The following is a 25,208-nucleotide window of genomic DNA, read 5'->3' on the forward strand; positions in this document are numbered from 1 at the left end:
TAAATGGCCATTCCCTTAGGGGTAAATTGACATTCCCTTTGGGGAAAATGGCCATTCGCTTGGGGGAAAATGGCCATTCCCTTTGGGGTAAATGGCCATTCCGTTAGGGGTAAATGGTCATTCCCTTCGGGGTAAATGGCCATTCCCTTAGGAATAAATGGTCATTCCCTTTGGGGTAAATGGCCATTCCCTTAGGGGTAAATGGTCATTCCCTTAGGGGTGAATGGCCATTCCCTTAGGGGTAAACGACCATCCCCTTGGGGGTAAATGGCCATTCCCTTGGGGGTAAATGGTCATTCCCTTAGGGGCAAATGGCCATTCCCTTCATTCCCTTAGGGGCAAATGGCCATTCCCTTCGGAGTAAATGGCCATTCCCTTAGGGGTAAATGGTCATTCCCTTTGGGTTAAATGGCAAATCCCTTGGGAATAAAGGGCCATTCCCTTTAGGGTAAATGGCCATTCACTTAGGGGTAAATGGCCATTCCCTTTGGGGTAAATGGCCATTCCCTTGGGGGTAAATGGCCATTAACTTGGGGGTAAATGGTCATTCCCTTAGCGGCATTTGGCCATTCCCTTCGGAGTAAATGGTCATTCCCTTAGGGGCAAATGGCCATTCCCTTAGGAATAAATGGTCATTCCCTTTGGGGTAAATGGCCATTCCCTTAGGGGTAAATGGTCATTCCCTTTAGGTTAAATGGCCAATCCCTTGGGAATAAAGGGCCATTCTCTTTGGGGTAAATGGCCAGTCCCTTAGGGGTAAACGGCCATTCACTTAGGGGTAAATGGCCATTCCCTTAGGGGTAAATGGACATTCCCTTTGGGGAAAATGGCCATTCGCTTGGGGGAAAATGGCCATTCCCTTTGGGGTAAATGGCCATTCCGTTAGGGGTAAATGGTCATTCCCTTCGGGGTAAATGGCCATTCCCTTAGGAATAAATGGTCATTCCCTTTGGGGTAAATGGCCATTCCCTTAGGGGTAAATGGTCATTCCCTTAGGGGTGAATGGCCATTCCCTTAGGGGTAAACGACCATCCCCTTGGGGGTAAATGGCCATTCCCTTGGGGGTAAATGGTCATTCCCTTAGGGGCAAATGGCCATTCCCTTCATTCCCTTAGGGGCAAATGGCCATTCCCTTCGGAGTAAATGGCCATTCCCTTAGGGGTAAATGGTCATTCGCTTTGGGTTAAATGGCAAATCCCTTGGGAATAAAGGGCCATTCCCTTTAGGGTAAATGGCCATTCACTTAGGGGTAAATGGCCATTCCCTTTGGGGTAAATGGCCATTCCCTTGGGGGTAAATGGCCATTAACTTGGGGGTAAATGGTCATTCCCTTAGCGGCATTTGGCCATTCCCTTCGGAGTAAATGGTCATTCCCTTAGGGGCAAATGGCCATTCCCTTAGGAATAAATGGTCATTCCCTTAGGGGTAAATGGTCATTCCCTTAGGGGTGAATGGCCATTCCCTTAGGGGTAAACGACTATCCCCTTGTGGGGTAAATGGCGATTCCCTTGGGGGTAAATGGTCATTCCCTTAGGGGCAAATGGCCATTCCCTTCATTCCCTTAGGGGCAAATGGCCATTCCCTTCGGAGTAAATGGCCATTCCCTTCGGAGTAAATGGCCATTCCCTTAGGGGTAAATGGTCATTCCCTTTGGGTTAAATGGCCAATCCCTTGGGAATAAAGGGCCATTCACTTTGGGGTAAAAGGCCATTCACTTAGGGGTAAATGGCGATTCCCATGGGGGTAAATGGACATTCCCTTGGGGGTGAACGGCCATTCCCTTGGGGGTAAATGGAAATTCCCGTCGGGGAAAATGGCCATTCCCTTTGGGGTAAATGGCCATTCCGTTAGGGGTAAATGGTCATTCCCTTCGGGTAAATGGCCATTCCCTTATGGGTAAATGGTCATTCCCTTTGGGGTAAATGGCCATTCCCTTAGGGGAAAATGGTCATTCCCTTAGGGGTGAATGGCCATTCCCTTAGGGGTAAACGACCATCCCCTTGGGGGTAAATGGCCATTCCCTTGGGGGTAAATGGTCATTCCCTTAGGGGCAAATGGCCATTCCCTTCATTCCCTTAGGGGCAAATGTCCATTCCCTTCGGAGTAAATGGCCATTCCCTTCGGAGTAAATGGCCATTCCCTTAGGGGTAAATGGTCATTCCCTTTAGGTTTAATGGCCAATCCCTTGGGAATAAAGGGCCATTCCCTTTGGGTTAAATGGCCATTCCCTTAGGGGTAAATGGCCATTTCTTTTGGGGTAAATGGCCATTCCCTTTGGTGTAAATGGCCATTAACTTGGGGGTAAATGGCCATTCCCTTAGGGGTAAATGGACATTCCCTTTCGGGTAAATGGCCATTCCCTTAGCGGTAAACGTTCATTCCCTTAGGGGTAAATGGAAATTCCCTTTGGGGTAAATGGCCATTCCCTTAGGGGTAAATGGACATTCCCTTTCGGGTAAATGGCTATTCCCTTAGGGGTAAATGTTCATTCCCTTAGGGTTAAATGGCCATTCGATTAGGGGTAAATGGTCATTCCCTTAGGGGTAAATTGCCATTCCCTTTGGGGTAAAAGGTCATTCCCTTTGGGGTAAATAGACATTCCCTTAAGGGCAAATTGCCATTCCCTAAGGGGTAAATGGCCATTCCCATTGGGGTAAATGGCCATTCCCTTTGCGGTAAATGGCCATTCCCATAGGGGTAAATGGCCATTCCCTTAGCGGTAAATGGCCATTCCCTTAGGGGTAAAAGGTCATTCCCTTTGGGGTAAATAGCCATTACCTTAATGGCAAATGTGCATTCCCTAATTGGTAAATGGCCATTCCCTTTGGGTTAATTGGCCATTCCCTTTGGGGTAAATGGCCATTCCCTTAGGGGTAAATGGCCATTCCCTTAGGGGTAAACGGCCATTCCCTTAGGGGTAAATGGTAATTCCCTTTGGGGTAAATGGCCATTCCCTTCGGGTAAATGGCCATTCCGTTGGGGTAAATGGCCATTCCCTTAGGTGTAAATGGCCATTCCCTTGGGGGTAAATGGCCATTCCCTTTGGGGTAAATGGCCATTCCCTTCGGAGTAAATGGCCATTCCCTTAGGGGTAAATGGTCATTCCCTTTGGGTTAAATGGCAAATCCCTTGGGAATAAAGGGCCATTCCCTTTAGGGTAAATGGCCATTCACTTAGGGGTAAATGGCCATTCCCTTTGGGGTAAATGGCCATTCCCTTGGGGGTAAATGGCCATTAACTTGGGGGTAAATGGTCATTCCCTTAGCGGCAGTTGGCCATTCCCTTCGGAGTAAATGGTCATTCCCTTAAGGGCAAATGGCCATTCCCTTAGGAATAAATGGTCATTCCCTTTGGGGTAAATGGCCATTCCCTTAGGGGTAAATGGTCATTCCCTTAGGGGTGAATGGCCATTCCCTTAGGGGTAAACGACCATCCCCTTGGGGGTAAATGGCCATTCCCTTGGGGGTAAATGGTCATTCCCTTAGGGGCAAATGGCCATTTCCTTCATTCCCTTAGGGGCAAATGGTTATTCCCTTCGGGGTAAATGGCCATTCCCTTAGGGGTAAATGGTCATTCCCTTTGGGGTAAATGGCCATTCCCTTAGGGGTAAATGGTCATTCCCTTAGGGGTGAATGGCCATTCCCTTAGGGGTAAACGACCATCCCCTTGTGGGGTAAATGGCGATTCCCTTGGGGTAAATGGTCATTCCCTTAGGGGCAAATGGCCATTCCCTTCATTCCCTTAGGGGCAAATGGCCATTCCCTTCGGAGTAAATGGCCATTCCCTTCAGAGTAAATGGCCATTCCCTTAGGGGTAAATGGTCATTCCCTTTGGGTTAAATGGCCAATCCCTTGGGAATAAAGGGCCATTCCCTTTGGGGTAAAAGGCCATTCACTTAGGGGTAAATCGCGATTCCCATGGGGGTAAATGTCCATTCCCTTGGGGGTGAACGGCCATTCCCTTGGGGGTAAATGGAAATTCCCTTCGGGGAAAATGGCCATTCCCTTTGGGGTAAATGGCCATTCTGTTAGGGGTAAATGGTCATTCCCTTCGGGTAAATGGCCATTCCCTTATGGGTAAATGGTCATTCCCTTTGGGGTAAATGGCCATTCCCTTAGGGGTAAATGGTCATTCCCTTAGGGGTGAATGGCCATTCCCTTAGGGGTAAACGACCATCCCCTTGGGGGTAAATGGCCATTCCCTTGGGGGTAAATGGTCATTCCCTTAGGGGCAAATGGCCATTCCCTTCATTCCCTTAGGGGCAAATGTCCATTCCCTTCGGAGTAAATGGCCATTCCCTTCGGAGTAAATGGCCATTCCTTTAGGGGTAAATGGTCATTCCCTTTAGGTTTAATGGCCAATCCCTTGGGAATAAAGGGCCATTCCCTTTGGGTTAAATGGCCATTCCCTTAGGGGTAAATGGCCATTTCTTTTGGGGTAAATGGCCATTCCCTTTGGTGTAAATGGCCATTAACTTGGGGGTAAATGGCCATTCCCTTAGGGGTAAATGGACATTCCCTTTCGGGTAAATGGCCATTCCCTTAGCGGTAAACGTTCATTCCCTTAGGGGTAAATGGACATTCCCTTTGGGGTAAATGGCCATTCCCTTAGGGGTAAATGGACATTCCCTTTCGGGTAAATGGCTATTCCCTTAGGGGTAAATGTTGATTCCCTTAGGGTTAAATGGCCATTCGATTAGGGGTAAATGGTCATTCCCTTAGGGGTAAATTGCCATTCCCTTTGGGGTAAAAGGTCATTCCCTTTGGGGTAAATAGACATTCCCTTAAGGGCAAATTGCAATTCCCTAAGGGGTAAATGGCCATTCCCATTGGGGTAAATGGCCATTCCCTTTGCGGTAAATGGCCATTCCCATAGGGGTAAATGGCCATTCCCTTAGCGGTAAATGGCCATTCCCTTAGGGGTAAAAGGTCATTCCCTTTGGGGTAAATAGCCATTACCTTAAGGGCAAATGTGCATTCCCTAATTGGTAAATGGCCATTCCCTTTGGGTTAATTGGCCATTCCCTTTGGGGTAAATGGCCATTCCCTTAGGGGTAAATGGCCATTCCCTTAGGGGTAAACGGCCATTCCCTTAGGGGTAAATGGTAATTCCCTTTGGGGTAAATGGCCATTCCCTTCGGGTAAATGGCCATTCCGTTGGGGTAAATGGCCATTCCCTTAGGTGTAAATGGCCATTCCCTTGGGGGTAAATGGCCATTCCCTTTGGGGTAAATGGCCATTCCCTTTGGGGTAAATGGCCATTCCCTTAGGGGTAAAAGGTCATTCCATTTGGGGTAAATAGCCATTCCCTTAAGGGAAATGGCCATTCGCTTTGGGTTAAATGGCCAATCCCTTAGGAATAAAGGGCCATTCCCTTTGGGGTAAATTGCCAGGCCCTTAGGGGTAAACGGCCATTCTCTTAGGGGTAAATGGCCATTCCCATAGGGGTAAATGGACATTCCCTTTGGGGTAAATGGCCATTCGCTTGGGGGAAAATGGCCATTCCCTTTGGGGTAAACGGCCATTCTCTTAGGGGTAAATGGACATTCCGTTTGGAGTAAATGGCCATTCCCTTGGGGGTTAATGGCCATTCCCCTAGGGGTAAACGGCAATTCCCTTATGGGTAAATGGTCATTCCATTTGGGGAAAATGGCTATTCCCTTGTGGGTAAATGGCTATTCCCTTCGGGGTAAATGGCTATTCCCTTAGGGGTAAATGGCCAGTCCCTTAGGGGTAAATGGCCATTCCGTTTGGGGTAAATGGTCATTCCCTTTGGGGTAAATGGCCATTCCCTTAGGGGTAAATGGTCATTCCCTTAGGGGTGAATGGGCATTCCCTTAGGGGTAAACGACCAACCCCTTGGGGGTAAATGGCCATTCCCTTGGGGTTAAATGGTCATTCCCTTAGGGGCTAATGGCCATTCCCTTCATTCCGATTGGGGCAGATTGCCATTCCCTTCGGAGTAAATGGCCATTCCCTTCGGAGTAAATGGCCAATCCCTTAGGGGTAAATGGTCATTCCCTTTGGGTTAAATGGCCAATCCCTTGGGAATAAAGGGCCATTCCATTTGGGGTAAATGGCCATTCCCCTAGGGGTAAATGGCCATTCCCTTTGGTGTAAATGGCCATTCCCTTGGGGGTAAATGGCCATTAACTTGGGGGTAAATGGTAATTCCCTTAGGGGCAATTGGCCATTCCCTTCGGAGTAAATGGTCATTCCCTTAGGGGCAAATGGCCATTCCCTTCGGAGTAAATGGCCATTCCCTTAGGGGTAAATGGTCATTCCCTTTAGGTTAAATGGCCAATCCCTTGGGAATAAAGGGCCATTCCCTTTGGGGTAAATGGCCATTCCCTTAGGGGTAAACCGCCTTTCCCTTAGAGTTAAATGGCCATTCCCTTAGGGTTAAATGGTCATTCCCTTGGGGGTAAATGGCCATTCCCTTGGGGGTAAATGGCCATTCCCTTGGGGGTAAATGGTCATTCCCTTGGGGATAAATGGCCATTCCCTTCGTGGTAAGTGGCCATTCCCTTGGTGGTAAATGGCCATTCCCTTAGGGGTAAATGGTCATTGCCTTTGGGGTAAATGGCCATTCCCTTACGGGAAAATGGTAATTCCCTTAGGGGTAAATGGCCATTCCCTTAGGGGTAAATGGCCATTCCCTCTGGGGAAAATGGCAATTCTCTTAGGGGTAAATCGTCATTCCCTTAGGGGTAAATGGCCATTCCCTTAGGGGTAAATGGCCATTCCCTTAGGGGTAAATGGTCATTCCCCTTGGGGTAAATGGCCATTCCCTTAGGGCTAAATGGCCATTCCCTCTGGGGTAAATGGCCATTCGCTTAGGGGTAAATGGCCATTCCCTTAGTGGTAAATGGTCATTCCCTTTGGGGTAAATGGCCATTCCCTTAGGGGTAGATGGCCATTCCCTTAGGGGTATATGGCCATTCCCTTAGGGGTAAATGGTCATTCCCATTGGGGTAAATGGCCATTCCCTTAGGGGAAAATGGTCATTCCCTTAGGGGTAAATGGCCATTCCATTCGGGGTAAATGGCCATTCCCTAGGGGTAAATGGCCATTCCCTTAGGGGTGAATGGCGATTCCCTTGGGGGTAAACGGCCATTCCGTTTGGGGTAAATGGCTATTCCCTTTGGGGTAAATGGCCATTCCCTTAGGGGTAAAAGGTCATTCCATTTGGGGTAAATAGCCATTCCCTTAAGGGAAATGGCCATTCCCTTTGGGTTAAATGGCCAATCCCTTAGGAATAAAGGGCCATTCCCTTTGGGGTAAATTGCCAGGCCCTTAGGGGTAAACGGCCATTCTCTTAGGGGTAAATGGCCATTCCCATAGGGGTAAATGGACATTCCCTTTGGGGTAAATGGCCATTCGCCTGGGGGAAAATGGCCATTCCCTTTGGGGTAAACGGCCATTCTCTTAGGGGTAAATTGCCATTCCGTTTGGAGTAAATGGCCATTCCCTTGGGGGTTAATGGCCATTCCCCTAGGGGTAAACGGCAATTCCCTTATGGGTAAATGGTCATTCCCCTTTGGGGAACATGGCTATTCCCTTGTTGGTAAATGGCTATTCCCTTCGGGCTAAATGGCCATTCCCTTAGGGGTAAATGGCCAGTCCCTTAGGGGTAAATGGCCATTCCGTTTGGGGTAAATGGTCATTCCCTTTGGGGTAAATGGCCATTCCCTTAGGGGTAAATGGTCATTCCCTTAGGGGTGAATGGGCATTCCCTTAGGGGCAAACGACCATCCCCTTGGGGGTAAATGGCCATTCCCTTGGGGGTAAATGGTCATTCCCTTAGGGGCAAATGGCCATTCCCTTCATTCCGATTGGGGCAGATTGCCATTCCCTTCGGAGTAAATGGCCATTCCCTTCGGAGTAAATGGCCAATCCCTTAGGGGTAAATGGTCATTCCCTTTGGGGTAAATGGCCATTCCCCTAGGGGTAAATGGCCATTCCCTTTGGTGTAAATGGCCATTCCCTTGGGGGTAAATGGCCATTAATTTGGGGGTAAATGGTCATTCCCTTAGGGGCAATTGGCCATTCCCTTCGGAGTAAATGGTCATTCCCTTAGGGGCAAATGGCCATTCCCTTCGGAGTAAATGGCCATTCCCTTAGGGGTAAATGGTCATTCCCTTTAGGTTAAATGGCCAATCCCTTGGGAATAAAGGGCCATTCCCTTTGGGGTAAATGGCCATTCCCTTAGGGGTAAACCGCCTTTCCCTTAGAGTTAAATGGCCATTCCCTTAGGGTTAAATGGTCATTCCCTTGGGGGTAAATGGCCATTCCCTTTGGGGTAAATGGCCATTCCCTTGGGGGTAAGTGGCCATTCCCTTGGGGATAAATGGCCATTCCCTTCGGGGTAAGTGGCCATTCCCTTGGGGGTAAATGGCCATTCCCTTGGGGGTGAATGGCCATTCCCTTGGGGGTAAATGGCCATTCCCTTGGGGATAAATGGCCATTCCCTTCGGGGTAATTGGCCATTCCCTTGGTGGTAAATGGCCATTCCCTTAGGGGTAAATGGTCATTGCCTTTGGGGTAAATGGCCATTCCCTTACGGGAAAATGGTCATTCCCTTAGGGGTAAATGGCCATTCCCTTAGGGGTAAATGGCCATTCCCTCTGGGGAAAATGGCAATTCTCTTAGGGGTAAATCGTCATTCCCTTAGGGGTAAATGGCCATTCCCTTAGGGGTAAATGGCCATTCCCTTAGGGGTAAATGGTCATTCCCCTTGGGGTAAATGGCCCTTCCCTTAGGGCTAAATGGCCATTCCCCTAGGGGTAAACGGCAATTCCCTTATGGGTAAATGGTCATTCCCCTTTGGGGAACATGGCTATTCCCTTGTTGGTAAATGGCTATTCCCTTCGGGCTAAATGGCCATTCCCTTAGGGGTAAATGGCCAGTCCCTTAGGGGTAAATGGCCATTCCGTTTGGGGTAAATGGTCATTCCCTTTGGGGTAAATGGCCATTCCCTTAGGGGTAAATGGTCATTCCCTTAGGGGTGAATGGGCATTCCCTTAGGGGCAAACGACCATCCCCTTGGGGGTAAATGGCCATTCCCTTGGGGGTAAATGGTCATTCCCTTAGGGGCAAATGGCCATTCCCTTCATTCCGATTGGGGCAGATTGCCATTCCCTTCGGAGTAAATGGCCATTCCCTTCGGAGTAAATGGCCAATCCCTTAGGGGTAAATGGTCATTCCCTTTGGGTTAAATGGCCAATCCCTTGGGAATAAAGGGCCATTCCCTTTGGGGTAAATGGCCATTCCCCTAGGGGTAAATGGCCATTCCCTTTGGTGTAAATGGCCATTCCCTTGGGGGTAAATGGCCATTAATTTGGGGGTAAATGGTCATTCCCTTAGGGGCAATTGGCCATTCCCTTCGGAGTAAATGGTCATTCCCTTAGGGGCAAATGGCCATTCCCTTCGGAGTAAATGGCCATTCCCTTAGGGGTAAATGGTCATTCCCTTTAGGTTAAATGGCCAATCCCTTGGGAATAAAGGGCCATTCCCTTTGGGGTAAATGGCCATTCCCTTAGGGGTAAACCGCCTTTCCCTTAGAGTTAAATGGCCATTCCCTTAGGGTTAAATGGTCATTCCCTTGGGGGTAAATGGACATTCCCTTTGGGGTAAATGGCCATTCCCTTGGGGGTAAATGGCCATTCCCTTGGGGATAAATGGCCATTCCCTTCGGGGTAAGTGGCCATTCCCTTGGGGGTAAATGGCCATTCCCTTGGGGGTAAATGGCCATTCCCTTGGGGGTAAATGGCCATTCCCTTGGGGATAAATGGCCATTCCCTTCGGGGTAAGTGGCCATTCCCTTGGTGGTAAATGGCCATTCCCTTAGGGGTAAATGGTCATTGCCTTTGGGGTAAATGGCCATTCCCTTACGGGAAAATGGTCATTCCCTTAGGGGTAAATGGCCATTCCCTTAGGGGTAAATGGCCATTCCCTCTGGGGAAAATGGCAATTCTCTTAGGGGTAAATCGTCATTCCCTTAGGGGTAAATGGCCATTCCCTTAGGGGTAAATGGCCATTCCCTTAGGGGTAAATGGTCATTCCCCTTGGGGTAAATGGCCATTCCCTTAGGGCTAAATGGCCATTCCCTCTGGGGTAAATGGCAATTCTCTTAGGGGTAAATCGTCATTCCCTTAGGGGTAAATGGCCATGCGCTTAGGGGTAAATGGCCATTCCCTTAGTAGTAAATGGTCATTCCCTTTGGGGTAAATGGCCATTCCCTTAGGGGTAGATGGCCATTCCCTTAGGGGTATATGGCCATTCCCTTAGGGGTAAATGGTCATTCCCATTGGGGTAAATGGCCACTCCCTTAGGGGAAAATGGTCATTCCCTTAGGGGTAAATGGCCTTTCCATTCGGGGTAAATGGCCATTCCCTAGGGGTAAATGGCCAGTCCCTTTGGGGTAAATGGCCATTCCCTAGGGGTAAATGGCCATTCCCTTAGGGGTGAATGGCGATTCCCTTGGGGGTAAACGGCCATTCCATTGAGGGTAAATGGCCATTCCGTTGGGGGTAAACGGCCATTCCCTTAGGGGTAAATGGCAATTCCTTTGGGGGTGAATGGCGATTCCCTTGGGGGTAAACGGCCGTTCCATTGGGAGTAAATGGCCATTCCCTTCGGGGAAAATTGCCATTCCCTTAAGGGCAAATGGCCATTCCCTTGGGGGTAAATGGCCATTCCCTTATGGGTAAATGGTCATTCCATTAGGGGTAAATGGCCATTCCCTTAGAGGTAAACGGCCCTTCCCTTAGGGGCAAGTAACCATTCCCTTAGGGGTAAATGACCATTCCCTTAGGGGTAAACGGCCATTCCCTTAGGGGAAAATGGCCATTCCCTTTGGAGTTAATTACCATTCCCTTAGGGGTAAATGGCCATTTCCTTATGGGTAAATGGCCATTCCCCTAGGAGTAAATGGCCATTCCCTTGGGGGTAAATGGCCATTCCCTTAGCGGTAAATGGCCATTCCCTTAGGGGTAAATGGCCATTCCCTTGGGGGTAAATGGCCATTCGCTTAGGGGTACATGGCCCTTCCCTTAGGGGCAAACGGCCATTCCTTTAGGGGTAAATTGCAATTCCCCTAGGGGAAAATGGCCATTCCCTTAGGGGTAAATGGCCCTTCCCTGTGGGGTAAATGGCCATTCCCTTTGGGGTAAATGGACATTCCCTTTTGGGAAAATGGCCATTCCTTTTGCAGTAAATGGCCATTCCCTTAGGGTTAAACGGCCATTCCCTTTGGGGCAAATGGCAATTTCCTTCGGGGTAAATGGTCATTCCCTTAAGGGCAAATGGTCATTCCCTTCGGAGTAAATGGCCATTCTCTTAAGGGTACATGGCGATTACCTTTGGGTTAAACAGCCATTCCCTTAGGGGTAAAAGGTCATTCCCTTGGGGATAAATGGCCATTCCCTTTGGGGTTAATGGCCATTCCCTTAGGGGTAAATGGCCATTCCCTTTGGGTTAAATGGCGATTCCCTTAGGGGTAAATGGCCATTCCCTTGGGGGTAAATGGCCATTCCCTTTTGGGTAAATGGCCATTCCCTTAGGGGTAACCGCCATTCCCTTAGGGGTAAATGGCCATTCCCTTAGTGGTAAATGGCCATTCCCTTTGGGGTAAATGGCCATTCCCTTAGGGGTAAAAGGTCATTCCATTTGGGGTAAATAGCCATTCCCTTAAGGGAAATGTCCATTCCCTTTGGGTTAAATCGCCAATCCCTTAGGAATAAAGGGCCATTCCCTTTGGGGTAAATTGCCAGGCCCTTAGGGGTAAACGGCCATTCTCTTAGGGGTAAATGGCCATTCCCATAGGGGTAAATGGACATTCCCTTTGGGGTAAATGGCCATTCGCTTGGGGGAAAATGGCCATTCCCTTTGGGGTAAACGGCCATTCTCTTAGGGGTAAATTGCCATTCCGTTTGGAGTAAATGGCCATTCCCTTGGGGATTAATGGCCATTCCCCTAGGGGTAAACGGCAATTCCCTTATGGGTAAATGGTCATTCCCTTTGGGGAAAATGGCTATTCCCTTGTGGGTAAATGGCTATTCCCTTCGGGGTAAATGGCCATTCCCTTAGGGGTAAATGGCCAGTCCCTTAGGGGTAAATGGCCATTCCGTTTGGGGTAAATGGTCATTCCCTTTGGGGTAAATGGCCATTCCCTTAGGGGTAAATGGTCATTCCCTTAGGGGTGAATGGGCATTCCCTTAGGGGCAAACGACCATCCCCTTGGGGGTAAATGGCCATTCCCTTAGGGGAAAATGGTCATTCCCTTAGGGGTAAATGGCCATTCCATTCGGGGTAAATGGCCATTCCCTAGGGGTAAATGGCCATTCCCTTTGGGGTAAATGGCCATTCCCTAGGGGTAAATGGCCATTCCCTTAGGGGTGAATGGCGATTCCCTTGGGGGTAAACGGCCATTCCGTTTGGGGTAAATGGCCATTCCCTTTGGGGTAAATGGCCATTCCCTTAGGGGTAAAAGGTCATTCCATTTGGGGTAAATAGCCATTCCCTTAAGGGAAATGGCCATTCCCTTTGGGTTAAATGGCCAATCCCTTAGGAATAAAGGGCCATTCCCTTTGGGGTAAATTGCCAGGCCCTTAGGGGTAAACGGCCATTCTCTTAGGGATAAATGGCCATTCCCATAGTGGTAAATGGACATTCCCTTTGGGGTAAATGGCCATTCGCTTGGGGGAAAATGGCCATTCCCTTTGGGGTAAACGGCCATTCTCTTAGGGGTAAATTGCCATTCCGTTTGGAGTAAATGGCCATTCCCTTGGGGGTTAATGGCCATTCCCCTAGGGGTAAACGGCAATTCCCTTATGGGTAAATGGTCATTCCCTTTGGGGAAAATGGCTATTCCCTTGTGGGTAAATGGCTATTCCCTTCGGGGTAAATGGCCATTCCCTTAGGGGTAAATGGCCAGTCCCTTAGGGGTAAATGGCCATTCCGCTTGGGGTAAATGGTCATTCCCTTTGGGGTAAATGGCCATTCCCTTAGGGGTAAATGGTCATTCCCTTAGGGGTGAATGGGCATTCCCTTAGGGGCAAACGACCATCCCCTTGGGGGTACATGGCCATTCCCTTGGGGGTAAATGGTCATTCCCTTAGAGGCAAATGGCCATTCCCTTCATTCCGATTGGGGCAGATTGCCATTCCCTTCCGAGTAAATGGCCATTCCCTTCGGAGTAAATGGCCAATCCCTTAGGGGTAAATGGTCATTCCCTTTGGGTTAAATGGCCAATCCCTTGGGAATAAAGGGCCATTCCCTTTGGGGTAAATGGCCATTCCCCTAGGGGTAAATGGCCATTCCTTTTGGTGTAAATGGCCATTCCCTTGGGGGTAAATGGCCATTAATTTGGGGGTAAATGGTCATTCCCTTAGGGGCAATTGGCCATTCCCTTCGGAGTAAATGGTCATTCTCTTAGGGGCAAATGGCCATTCCCTTCGGAGTGAATGGCCATTCCCTTAGGGGTAAATGGTCATTCCCTTTAGGTTAAATGGCCAATCCCTTGGGAATAAAGGGCCATTCCCTTTGGGGTAAATGGCCATTCCCTTAGGGGTAAACCGCCTTTCCCTTAGAGTTAAATGGCCATTCCCTTAGGGTTAAATGGTCATTCCCTTGGGGGTAAATGGCCATTCCCTTTGGGGTAAATGGCCATTCCCTTGGAGGTAAATGGCCATTCCCTTGGGGATAAATGGCCATTCCCTTCGGGGTAAGTGGCCATTCCCTTGGGGGTAAATGGCCATTCCCTTGGGGGTAAATGGCCATTCCCTTGGGGGTAAATGGCCATTCCCTTGGGGATAAATGGCCATTCCCTTCGGGGTAAGTGGCCATTCCCTTGGTGGTAAATGGCCATTCCCTTAGGGGTAAATGGTCATTGCCTTTGGGGTAAATGGCCATTCCCTTACGGGAAAATGGTCATTCCCTTAGGGGTAAATGGCCATTCCCTTAGGGGTAAATGGCCATTCCCTCTGGGGAAAATGGCAATTCTCTTAGGGGTAAATCGTCATTCCCTTAGGGGTAAATGGCCATTCCCTTAGGGGTAAATGGCCATTCCCTTAGGGGTAAATGGTCATTCCCCTCGGGGTAAATGGCCATTCCCTTAGGGTTAAATGGCCATTCCCTCTGGGGTAAATGGCAATTCTCTTAGGGGTAAATCGTCATTCCCTTAGGGGTAAATGGCCATTCGCTTAGGGGTAAATGGCCATTCCCTTAGTGGTAAATGGTCATTCCCTTTGGGGTAAATGGCCATTCCCTTAGGGGTAGATGGCCATTCCCTTAGGGGTATATGGCCATTCCCTTAGGGGTAAATGGTCATTCCCATTGGGGTAAATGGCCATTCCCTTAGGGGAAAATGGTCATTCCCTTAGGGGTAAATGGCCATTCCATTCGGGGTAAATGGTCATTCCCTAGGGGTAAATGGCCATTCCCTTTGGGGTAAATGGCCATTCCCTAGGGGTAAATGGCCATTCCCTTAGGGGTGAATGGCGATTCCCTTGGGGGTAAACGGCCATTCCATTGAGGGTAAATGGCCATTCCGTTGGGGGTAAACGGCCATTTCCTTAGGGGTAAATGGCAATTCCTTTGGGGGTGAATGGCGATTCCCTTGGGGGTAAACGGCCGTTCCATTGGGAGTAAATGGCCATTCCCTTCGGGGAAAATTGCCATTCCCTTAGGGGCAAATGGCCATTCCCTTGGGGGTAAATGGCCATTCCCTTATGGGTAAATGGTCATTCCATTAGGGGTAAATGGCCATTCCCTTAGAGGTAAACGGCCCTTCCCTTAGGGGCAAGTAACCATTCCCTTAGGGGTAAATGGCCATTCCCTTAGGGGTAAACGGCCATTCCCTTAGGGGAAAATGGCCATTCCCTTTGGGGTAAATTACCATTCCATTAGGCGTAAATGGCCATTTCCTTATGGGTAAATGGCCATTCGCCTAGGAGTAAATGGCCATTCCCTTGGGGGTAAATGGCCATTCCCTTAGCGGTAAATGGCCATTCCCATAGGGGTAAATGGCCATTCCCTTGGGGGTAAATGGCCATTCGCTTAGGGGTACATGGCCCTTCCCTTAGGGGCAAACGGCCATTCCTTTAGGGGTAAATTGCAATTCCCCTAGGGGAAAATGGCCATTCCCTTAGGGGTAAATGGCCCTTCCCTTTGGGGTAAATGGCCATTCCCTTCGGGGTAAATGGACATTCCCTTTTGGGAAAATGGCCATTCCTTTTGCAGTAAATGGCCATTCCCTTAGGGTTAAACGGCCATTCCCTTTGGGGCAAATGGCAATTTCCTTCGGGGTAAATGGTCATTCCCTTAAGGGCAAATGGTCATTCCCTTCGGAGTAAATGGCCATTCCCTTAAGGGTACATGGCGATTACCTTTGGGTTAAACACCCATTCCCTTAGGGGTAAAAGGTCATTCCCTTGGGGATAAATGGCCATTCCCTTTGGGGTTAATGGCCATTCCCTTAGGGGTAAATGGCCATTCCCTTTGGGTTAAATGGCGATTCCCTTAGGGGTAAATGGCCATTCCCTTGGGGGTAAATGGCCATTCCCTTTTGGGTAAATGGCCATTCCCTTAGGGGTAACCGCCATTCCCTTAGGGGTAAATGGCCATTCCCTTAGTGGTAAATGGCCATTCCCTTTGGGGTAAATGGCCATTCCCATAGGGGTAAACCGCCATTCCCTTACGGGTAAATGGCCATTCCCTTAGGGGTAGATGGCCAATCCCTTCGGGTTAAATGGTCATTGCCTTTGGGGTAAATGGCCATTCCCTTACGGGAAAATGGTCATTCCCTTAGGGGTAAATGGCCATTCCCTTAGGGGTAAATGGCCATTCCCTTGGGGGTAAATGGCCATTCCCTTATGGGTAAATGGTCATTCCATTAGGGGTAAATGGCCATTCCCTTAGAGGTAAACGGCCCTTCCCTTAGGGGCAAGTAACCATTCCCTTAGGGGTAAATGGCCATTCCCTTAGGGGTAAACGGCCATTCCCTTAAAGGAAAATGGCCATTCCCTTTGGGGTAAATTACCATTCCATTAGGGGTAAATGGCCATTTCCTTATGGGTAAATGGCCATTCCCCTAGGAGTAAATGGCCATTCCCTTGGGGGTAAATGGCCATTCCCTTAGCGGTAAATGGCCATTCCCTTAGGGGTAAATGGCCTTTCCCTTGGGGGTAAATGGCCATTCGCTTAGGGGTACATGGCCCTTCCCTTAGGGGCAAACGGCCATTCCTTTAGGGGTAAATTGCAATTCCCCTAGGGGAAAATGGCCATTCCCTTAGGGGTAAATGGCCCTTCCCTTTGGGGTAAATGGCCATTCCCTTCGGGGTAAATGGACATTCCCTTTTGGGAAAATGGCCATTCCTTTTGCAGTAAATGGCCATTCCCTTAGGGTTAAACGGCCATTCCCTTTGGGGCAAATGGCAATTTCCTTCGGGGTAAATGGTCATTCCCTTAAGGGCAAATGGTCATTCCCTTCGGAGTAAATGGCCATTCCCTTAAGGGTACATGGCGATTACCTTTGGGTTAAACAGCCATTCCCTTAGGGGTAAAAGGTCATTCCCTTGGGGATAAATGGCCATTCCCTTTGGGGTTAATGGCCATTCCCTTAGGGGTAAATGGCCATTCCCTTTGGGTTAAATGGCGATTCCCTTAGGGGTAAATGGCCATTCCCTTGGGGGTAAATGGCCATTCCCTTTTGGGTAAATGGCCATTCCCTTAGGGGTAACCGCCATTCCCTTAGGGGTAAATGGCCATTCCCTTAGTGGTAAATGGCCATTCCCTTTGGGGTAAATGGCCATTCCCATAGGGGTAAACTGCCATTCCCTTACGGGTAAATGGCCATTCCCTTAGGGGTAGATGGCCATTCCCTTCGGGTTAAATGGTCATTGCCTTTGGGGTAAATGGCCATTCCCTTACGGGAAAATGGTCATTCCCTTAGGGGTAAATGGCCATTCCCTTAGGGGTAAATGGCCATTCCCTTAGGGGTAAATCGTCATTCCCTTAGGGGTAAATGGCCATTCGCTTAGGGGTAAATGGCCATTCCCTTAGTGGTAAATGGTCATTCCCTTTGGGGTAAATGGCCATTCCCTTAGGGGTAGATGGCCATTCCCTTAGGGGTATATGGCCATTCCCTTAGGGGTAAATGGTCATTCCCATTGGGGTAAATGGCTATTCCGTTGGGGGTAAACGGCCATTCCCTTAGGGGTAAATGGTAATTCCTTTGGGGGTGAATGGCGATTCCCTTGGGGGTAAACGGCCGTTCCATTGGGAGTAAATGGCCATTCCCTTCGGGGAAAATTGCCATTCCCTTAGGGGCAAATGGCCATTCCCTTGGGGGTAAATGGCCATTCCCTTATGGGTAAATGGTCATTCCATTAGGGGTAAATGGCCATTCCCTTAGAGGTAAACGGCCCTTCCCTTAGGGGCAAGTAACCATTCCCTTAGGGGTAAATGGCCATTCCCTTAGGGGTAAACGGCCATTCCCTTAGGGGAAAATGGCCATTCCCTTTGGGGTAAATTACCATTCCCTTAGGGGTAAATGGCCATTTCCTTATGGGTAAATGGCCATTCCCTTGGGGGTAAATGGCCATTCGCTTAGGGGTACATGGCCCTTCCCTTAGGGGCAAACGGCCATTCCTTTACGGGTAAATTGCAATTCCCCTAGGGGAAAATGGCCATTCCCTTAGGGGTAAATGGCCCTTCCCTTTGGGGTAAATGGCCATTCCCTTCGGGGTAAATGGACATTCCCTTTTGGGAAAATGGCCATTCCTTTTGCAGTAAATGGCCATTCCCTTAGGGTTAAACGGCCATTCCCTTTGGGGCAAATGGCAATTTCCTTCGGGGTAAATGGTCATTCCCTTAAGGGCAAATGGTCATTCCCTTCGGAGTAAATGGCCATTCCCTTAAGGGTACATGGCGATTACCTTTGGGTTAAACAGCCATTCCCTTAGGGGTAAAAGGTCATTCCCTTGGGGATAAATGGCCATTCCCTTTGGGGTTAATGGCCATTCCCTTAGGGGTAAATGGCCATTCCCTTTGGGTTAAATGGCGATTCCCTTAGGGGTAAATGGCCATTCCCTTGGGGGTAAATGGCCATTCCCTTTTGGGTAAATGGCCATTCCCTTAGGGGTAACCGCCATTCCCTTAGGGGTAAATGGCCATTCCCTTAGTGGTAAATGGCCATTCCCTTTGGGGTAAATGGCCATTCCCATAGGGGTAAACCGCCATTCCCTTACGGGTAAATGGCCATTCCCTTAGGGGTAGATGGCCATTCCCTTCGGGTTAAATGGTCATTGCCTTTGGGGTAAATGGCCATTCCCTTAAGGGCAAATTGCCATTCCCTAAGGGATAAATGGCCATTCCCTTAGGGGTAAATGGCCATTCCCTTAGGTGTAAACGGCCATTCCCTTAGGGTTAAATGGTCATTCCCTTTGGGGTTAATGGCGATTCCCTTGGGGGTAAATGGCCATTCCCTTGGGGGTAAATGGCCATTCCCTTGGGGGTAAATGGCCATTCCCTTAGCAGTAAATGGCCATTCCCTTAGGGGTAAATGGCCCTTCCCTTAGGGGCAGACGGCCATTCCCTTAGGGGTAAATGGCCCATCCCTTTGGGGTAAATGGCCATTCCATTCGGGGTAAATGGACATTCCCTTTTGGGAAAATGGGCATTCCCTTTGGAGTAAATGGCCATTCCCTTAGGGGTAAACGGCCATTCCATTTGGGGCAAATGGCAATTTCCTTCGGGGTAAATGGTCATTCCCTTAAGGGCAAATGGTCATTCCCTTCGGAGTAAATGGCCATTCCCTTAAGGGTACATGGCCATTACCTTTGGGTTAAATAGCCATTCCATTAAGGGTAAATGGCCATTCCCTTAGGGTAAATGGCCATTCCCTTAGTGGTAAATGGCCATTCCCTTTGGGGTAAATGGCCATTCCCTTATGGGTAAACCGCCATTCCCTTAGGGTAAATGGCCATTCCCTTAGTGGTAAATGGCCATTCCCTTTGGGGTAAATGGCCATTCCCATAGGGGTAAACCGCCATTCCCTTAGGGGTAAATGGCCATTCCCTTAGGGACAAATGGCCATTCGCTTAGGGGTAAATGGCCATTCCCTGAGGGGCAAATGGCCATTCCCTTAGGGGTAAATGGCCATTCCCTTACGGGCAAATGGCCATTCCCTTAGGGGTAAATGGCCATTCCCTTAGGGGTGAATGGCGATTCCCTTGGGGGTAAACGGCCATTCCATTGGGTGTAAATGGCCATTCCGTTGGGGGTAAACGGCCGTTCCATTGGGAGTAAATGGCCATTCCCTTCGGGGAAAATTGCCATTCCCTTAGGGGCAAATGGCCATTCCCTTGGGGGTAAATGGCCATTCCCTTATGGGTAAATGGTCATTCCATTAGGGGTAAATGGCCATTCCCTTAGAGGTAAACGGCCCTTCCCTTAGGGGCAAGTAACCATTCCCTTAGGGGTAAATGGCCATTCCCTTAGGGGTAAACGGCCATTCCCTTAGGGGAAAATGGCCATTCCCTTTGGGGTAAATTACCATTCCCTTAGGGGTAAATGGACATTTCCTTATGGGTAAATGGCCATTCCCCTAGGAGTAAATGGCCATTCCCTTGGGGGTAAATGGCCATTCCCTTAGCGGTAAATGGCCATTCCCTTAGGGGTAAATGGCCATTCCCTTGGGGGTAAATAGCCATTCGCTTAGGGATACATGGCCCTTCCCTTAGGGGCAAACGGCCATTCCTTTAGGGGTAAATTGCAATTCCCCTAGGGGAAAATGGCCATTCCCTTAGGGGTAAATGGCCCTTCCCTTAGGGGTAAATGGTCATTCCCATTGGGGTAAATGGCCATTCCCTTAGGGGAAAATGGTCATTCCCTTAGGGGTAAATGGCCATTCCATTCGGGGTAAATGGCCATTCCCTAGGGGTAAATGGACATTCCCTTTGGGGTAAATGGCCATTCCCTAGGGGTAAATGGCCATTCCCTTAGGGGTGAATGGCGATTCCCTTGGGGGTAAACGGCCATTCCATTGGGTGTAAATGGCCATTCCGTTGGGGGTAAACGGCCATTCCCTTAGGGGTAAATGGCAATTCCTTTGGGGGTGAATGGCGATTCCCTTGGGGGTAAACGGCCGTTCCATTGGGAGTAAATGGCCATTCCCTTCGGGGAAAATTGCCATTCCCTTAGGGGCAAATGGCCATTCCCATGGGGGTAAATGGCCATTCCCTTATGGGTAAATGGTCATTCCATTAGGGGTAAATGGCCATTCCCTTAGAGGTAAACGGCCCTTCCCTTAGGGGCAAGTAACCATTCCCTTAGGGGTAAATGGCCATTCCCTTAGGGGTAAACGGCCATTCCCTTAGGGGAAAATGGCCATTCCCTTTGGGGTAAATTACCATTCCCTTAGGGGTAAATGGCCATTTCCTTATGGGTAAATGGCCATTCCCCTAGGAGTAAATGGCCATTCCCTTGGGGGTAAATGGCCATTCACTTAGCGGTAAATGGCCATTCCCTTAGGGGTAAATGGCCATTCCCTTGGGGGTAAATGGCCATTCGCTTAGGGGTACATGGCCCTTCCCTTAGGGGCAAACGGCCATTCCTTTAGGGGTAAATTGCAATTCCCCTAGGGGAAAATGGCCATTCCCTTAGGGGTAAATGGCCCTTCCCTTTGGGGTAAATGGCCATTCCCTTCGGGGTAAATGGACATTCCCTTTTGGGAAAATGGCCATTCCTTTTGCAGTAAATGGCCATTCCCTTAGGGTTAAACGGCCATTCCCTTTGGGGCAAATGGCAATTTCCTTCGGAGTAAATGGCCATTCCCTTAAGGGTACATGGCGATTACCTTTGGGTTAAACAGCCCTTCCCTTAGGGGTAAAAGGTCATTCCCTTGGGGATAAATGGCCATTCCCTTTGGGGTTAATGGCCATTCCCTTTGGGTTAAATGGCGATTCCCTTAGGGGTAAATGGCCATTCCCTTGGGGGTAAATGGCCATTCCCTTTTGGGTAAATGGCCATTCCCTTAGGGGTAACCGCCATTCCCTTAGGGGTAAATGGCCATTCCCTTAGTGGTAAATGGCCATTCCCTTTGGGGTAAATGGCCATTCCCATAGGGGTAAACCGCCATTCCCTTACGGGTAAATGGCCATTCCCTTAGGGGTAGATGGCCGTTCCCTTCGGGTTAAATGGTCATTGCCTTTGGGGTAAATGGCCATTCCCTTAAGGGCAAATTGCCATTCCCTAAGGAATAAATGGCCATTCCCTTAGGGGTAAATGGCCATTCCCTTAGGTGTAAACGGCCATTGCCTTAGGGTTAAATGGTCATTCCCTTTGGGGTTAATGGCGATTCCCTTGGGGGTAAATGGCCATTCCCTTGGGGGTAAATGGCCATTCCCTTGGGGGTAAATGGCCATTCCCTTAGCAGTAAATGGCCATTCCCTTAGGGGTAAATGGCCCTTCCCTTAGGGGCAGACGGCCATTCCCTTAGGGGTAAATGGCCCATCCCTTTGGGGTAAACGGCCATTCCATTCGGGGTAAATGGACATTCCCTTTTGGGAAAATGGGCATTCCCTTTGGAGTAAATGGCCATTCCCTTAGGGGCAAACCGTCATTCCCTTAGGGGTAAATGGCCATTCCCTTAGTGGTAAATGGCCATTCCCTTTGGGGTAAATGGCCATTCCCATAAGGGTAAACCGCCATTCCTTTAGGGGTTAATGGCCATTCCCTTAGTGGTAAATGGCCATTCCCTTAGGTGTAAACGGCCATTCCCTTAGGGTTAAATGGTCATTCCCTTAGGGCTTAATGGCGATTCCCTTGGGGGTAAATGGCCATTCCCTTGGGGGTAAATAGCCATTCCCTAGGGGTAAATGGCCATTCCCTTAGGATTAAATGGTCATTCCCTTGGGGGTAAATGGACATTCCCTTGGGAATAAATGGCCATTCCCTTGGGGGTAAATAGCCATTCCCTAGGGATAAATGGCCATTCCCTTGGGGGAAAATGTCCATTCCCTTCGGGGTAAGTGTACATTCCCTTGGTGGTAAATGGCCATTCCCTTAGGGGTAAATTGTCATTCCTTTTGGAGTACATGGCCATTCCCTTGGGGGAAAATGTCCATTCCCTTCGGGGTAAGTGTACATTCCCTTGGTGGTAAATGGTCATTCCCTTGGGGGTAAATGGACATTCCCTTGGGAATAAATGGCCATTCCCTTGGGGGTAAATAGCCATTCCCTAGGGATAAATGGCCATTCCCTTGGGGGAAAATGTCCATTCCCTTCGGGGTAAGTGTACATTCCCTTGGTGGTAAATGGCCATTCCCTTAGTGGTAAATGGCCATTACCTTGGGGCAAATGGCGATTCCCTTAGGGGCAAATGGCCATTCCCTTAGGGGTAAATGGCCATTCCCTTAGGGGCAAATGGCCATTCCCTTAGGGGTAAATGGTCATTCCCTTTGGGGTAAATGGCCATTCCCTTAGGGGTAGATGGCCATTCCCATAAGGGTAAACCGCCATTCCTTTAGGGGGAAATGGCCATTCCCTTAGTGGTAAATGGCCATTACCTTGGGGCAAATGGCGATTCCCTTAGGGGCAAATGGCCATTCCCTTAGGGGTAAATGGGCATTCCCTTAGGGGCAAATGGCCATTCCCTTAGGGGTAAATGGTCATTCCCTTTGGGGTAAATGGCCATTCCCTTAGGGGTAGATGGCCATTCCCATAAGGGTAAACCGCCATTCCTTTAGGGGTAAATGGCCATTCCCTTAGTGGTAAATGGCCATTCCCTTGGGGCAAATGGCGATTCCCTTAGGGGCAAATGGCCATTGCCGTAGGGGTAAATGGCCATTCCCTTAGGGGCAAATGGCCATTCCCTTAGGGGTAAATGGTCATTCCCTTTGGGGTAAATGGCCATTCCCTTAGGGGTAGATGGCCATTCCCTTAGGGGTAAATGGTCATTCCCTTTGGGGTAAATGGCCATTCCCTTAAGGCCAAATTGCCATTCCCTAAGGGGTAAATGGCCATTCCCTTAGGGGTAAATAGCCATTCCCTTAGGTGTAAACGGCCATTCCCTTAGGGTTAAATGGTCATTCCCTTAGGGGTTAATGGCGATTCCCTTGGGGGTAAATGGCCATTCCCTTGGGGGTAAATAGCCATTCCCTAGGGGTAAATGGCCATTCCCTTAGGATTAAATGGTCATTCCCTTGGGGGTAAATGGACATTCCCTTGGGAATAAATGGCCATTCCCTTGGGGGTAAATAGCCATTCCCTAGGGATAAATGGCCATTCCCTTGGGGGAAAATGTCCATTCCCTTCGGGGTAAGTGTACATTCCCTTGGTGGTAAATGGCCATTCCCTTAGGGGTAAATTGTCATTCCCTTTGGAGTACATGGCCATTCCCGTAGGGGAAAATGGTCATTCCCTTAGGAGTAAATGGCCATTCCCTTAGGGGTAAATAGCCATTCCCTTAGGGGTAAATGGTCATTCCCTTTGGGGTAAATGGCCATTCCCTTACGGGTAGATGGCCATTCCCTTAGGGGTAAATGGTCATTCCCTTTGGGGTAAATTGGCCATTCCCTTAACGGCAAATTGCCATTCCCTAAGGGGTAAATGTCCATTCCCTATGGGGTAAATAGCCATTCCCTTTGGGGAAAATGGTCATTCCCTTAGAGTTAAATGTCCATTCCCTTAGGGATAAACGGCCATTCCCTTAGGCGTAAATGGTCATTCCCTTTGGGGTAAATGGCCATTCTATTTGGGGTAAATGGCCATTCCCTTAGGGGTAAACCGTCATTCCCTTAGGGGTAAATGGCCATTCCCTTAGTGGTAAATGGTCATTCCCTTTGGGGTAAATGGCCATTCCCATAAGGGTAAACCGCCATTCCTTTAGGGGTAAATGGCCATTCCCTTAGTGGTAAATGGCCATTACCTTGGGGCAAATGGCGATTCCCTTAGGGGCAAATGGCCATTCCCTTAGGGGTTAATGGCCATTCCCTTAGGGGCAAATGGCCATTCCCTTAGGGGTAAATGGTCATTCCCTTTGGGGTAAATGGCCATTCCCTTAGGGGTAGATGGCCATTCCCATAAGGGTAAACCGCCATTCCTTTAGGGGTAAATGACCATTCCCTTAGTGGTAAATTGCCATTCCCTTGGGGCAAATGGCGATTCCCTTAGGGGCAAATGGCCATTCCCTTAGGGGTAAATGGCCAATCCCTAAGGGGCAAATGGCCATTCCCTTAGGGGTAAATGGTCATTCCCTTTGCGGTAAATGGCCATTCCCTTAGGGGTAGATGGCCATTCCCTTAGGGGTAAATGGTCATTCCCTTTGGGGTAAATGGCCATTCCCTTAAGGCCAAATTGCCATTGCCTAAGGGGTAAATGGCCATTCCCTTAGGGGTAAATGGCCATTCCCTTAGTGGTAAATGGCCATTCCCTTAGGGTTAAATGGTCATTCCCTTAGGGGTTAATGGCGATTCCCTTGGGGGTAAATGGCCATTCCCTTGGGGGTAAATAGCCATTCCCTAGGGGTAAATGGCCATTCCCTTAGGGTTAAATGGTCATTCCCTTGGGGGTAAATGGACATTCCCTTGGGAGTAAATGGCCATTCCGTTGGGGGTAAATAGCCATTCCCTAGGGATAGATGGCCATTCCCTTGGGGGAAAATGTCCATTCCCTTCGGGGTAAGTGGCCATTCCCTTGGTGGTAAATGGCCATTCCCTTAGGGGTAAATGGTCATTCCCTTTGGAGTAAATGGCCATTCCCTTAGGGGAAAATGGTCATTCCCTTAGGGGCAAATGGCCATTCCCTTTGGGGTAAATGGCCATTCCCTAGGGGTAAATGGCCATTCCCTTCGGGGTAAATGGCCATTCCCTTTGGGGTAAATGGCCATTCCCTTAGGGGAAAATGGCCATTCCCTTAGAGGTAAATGTCCCTTCCCTTTGCGGTAAATGGCCATTCCCTTCGGGCTAAATGGACATTCCCTTTTGTGAAAATGGCCATTCCCTATGGGGTAAATGGCCATTCCCTTAGCGGTAAACGCCCATTCCCTTTGGGGCAAATGGCAATTTCCTTCGAGGTAAATGGTCATTCCCTTAAGGGCAAATGGTCATTCCCTTCGGAGTCAATGGCCATTCCCTTAAGGGTGCAATGCCATTACCTTCGGACTAAAGGGCCATTCCCTTAAGAGTACATGGCCATTACCTTTGG

The sequence above is a fragment of the Petromyzon marinus genome, chromosome 4 (genome assembly GCF_048934315.1).
Source record: "Petromyzon marinus isolate PM22_M1 ecotype Great Lakes invasive population chromosome 4, UKy_Petmar_22M1.pri1.0, whole genome shotgun sequence".
NCBI lineage: Eukaryota > Metazoa > Chordata > Hyperoartia > Petromyzontiformes > Petromyzontidae > Petromyzon > Petromyzon marinus.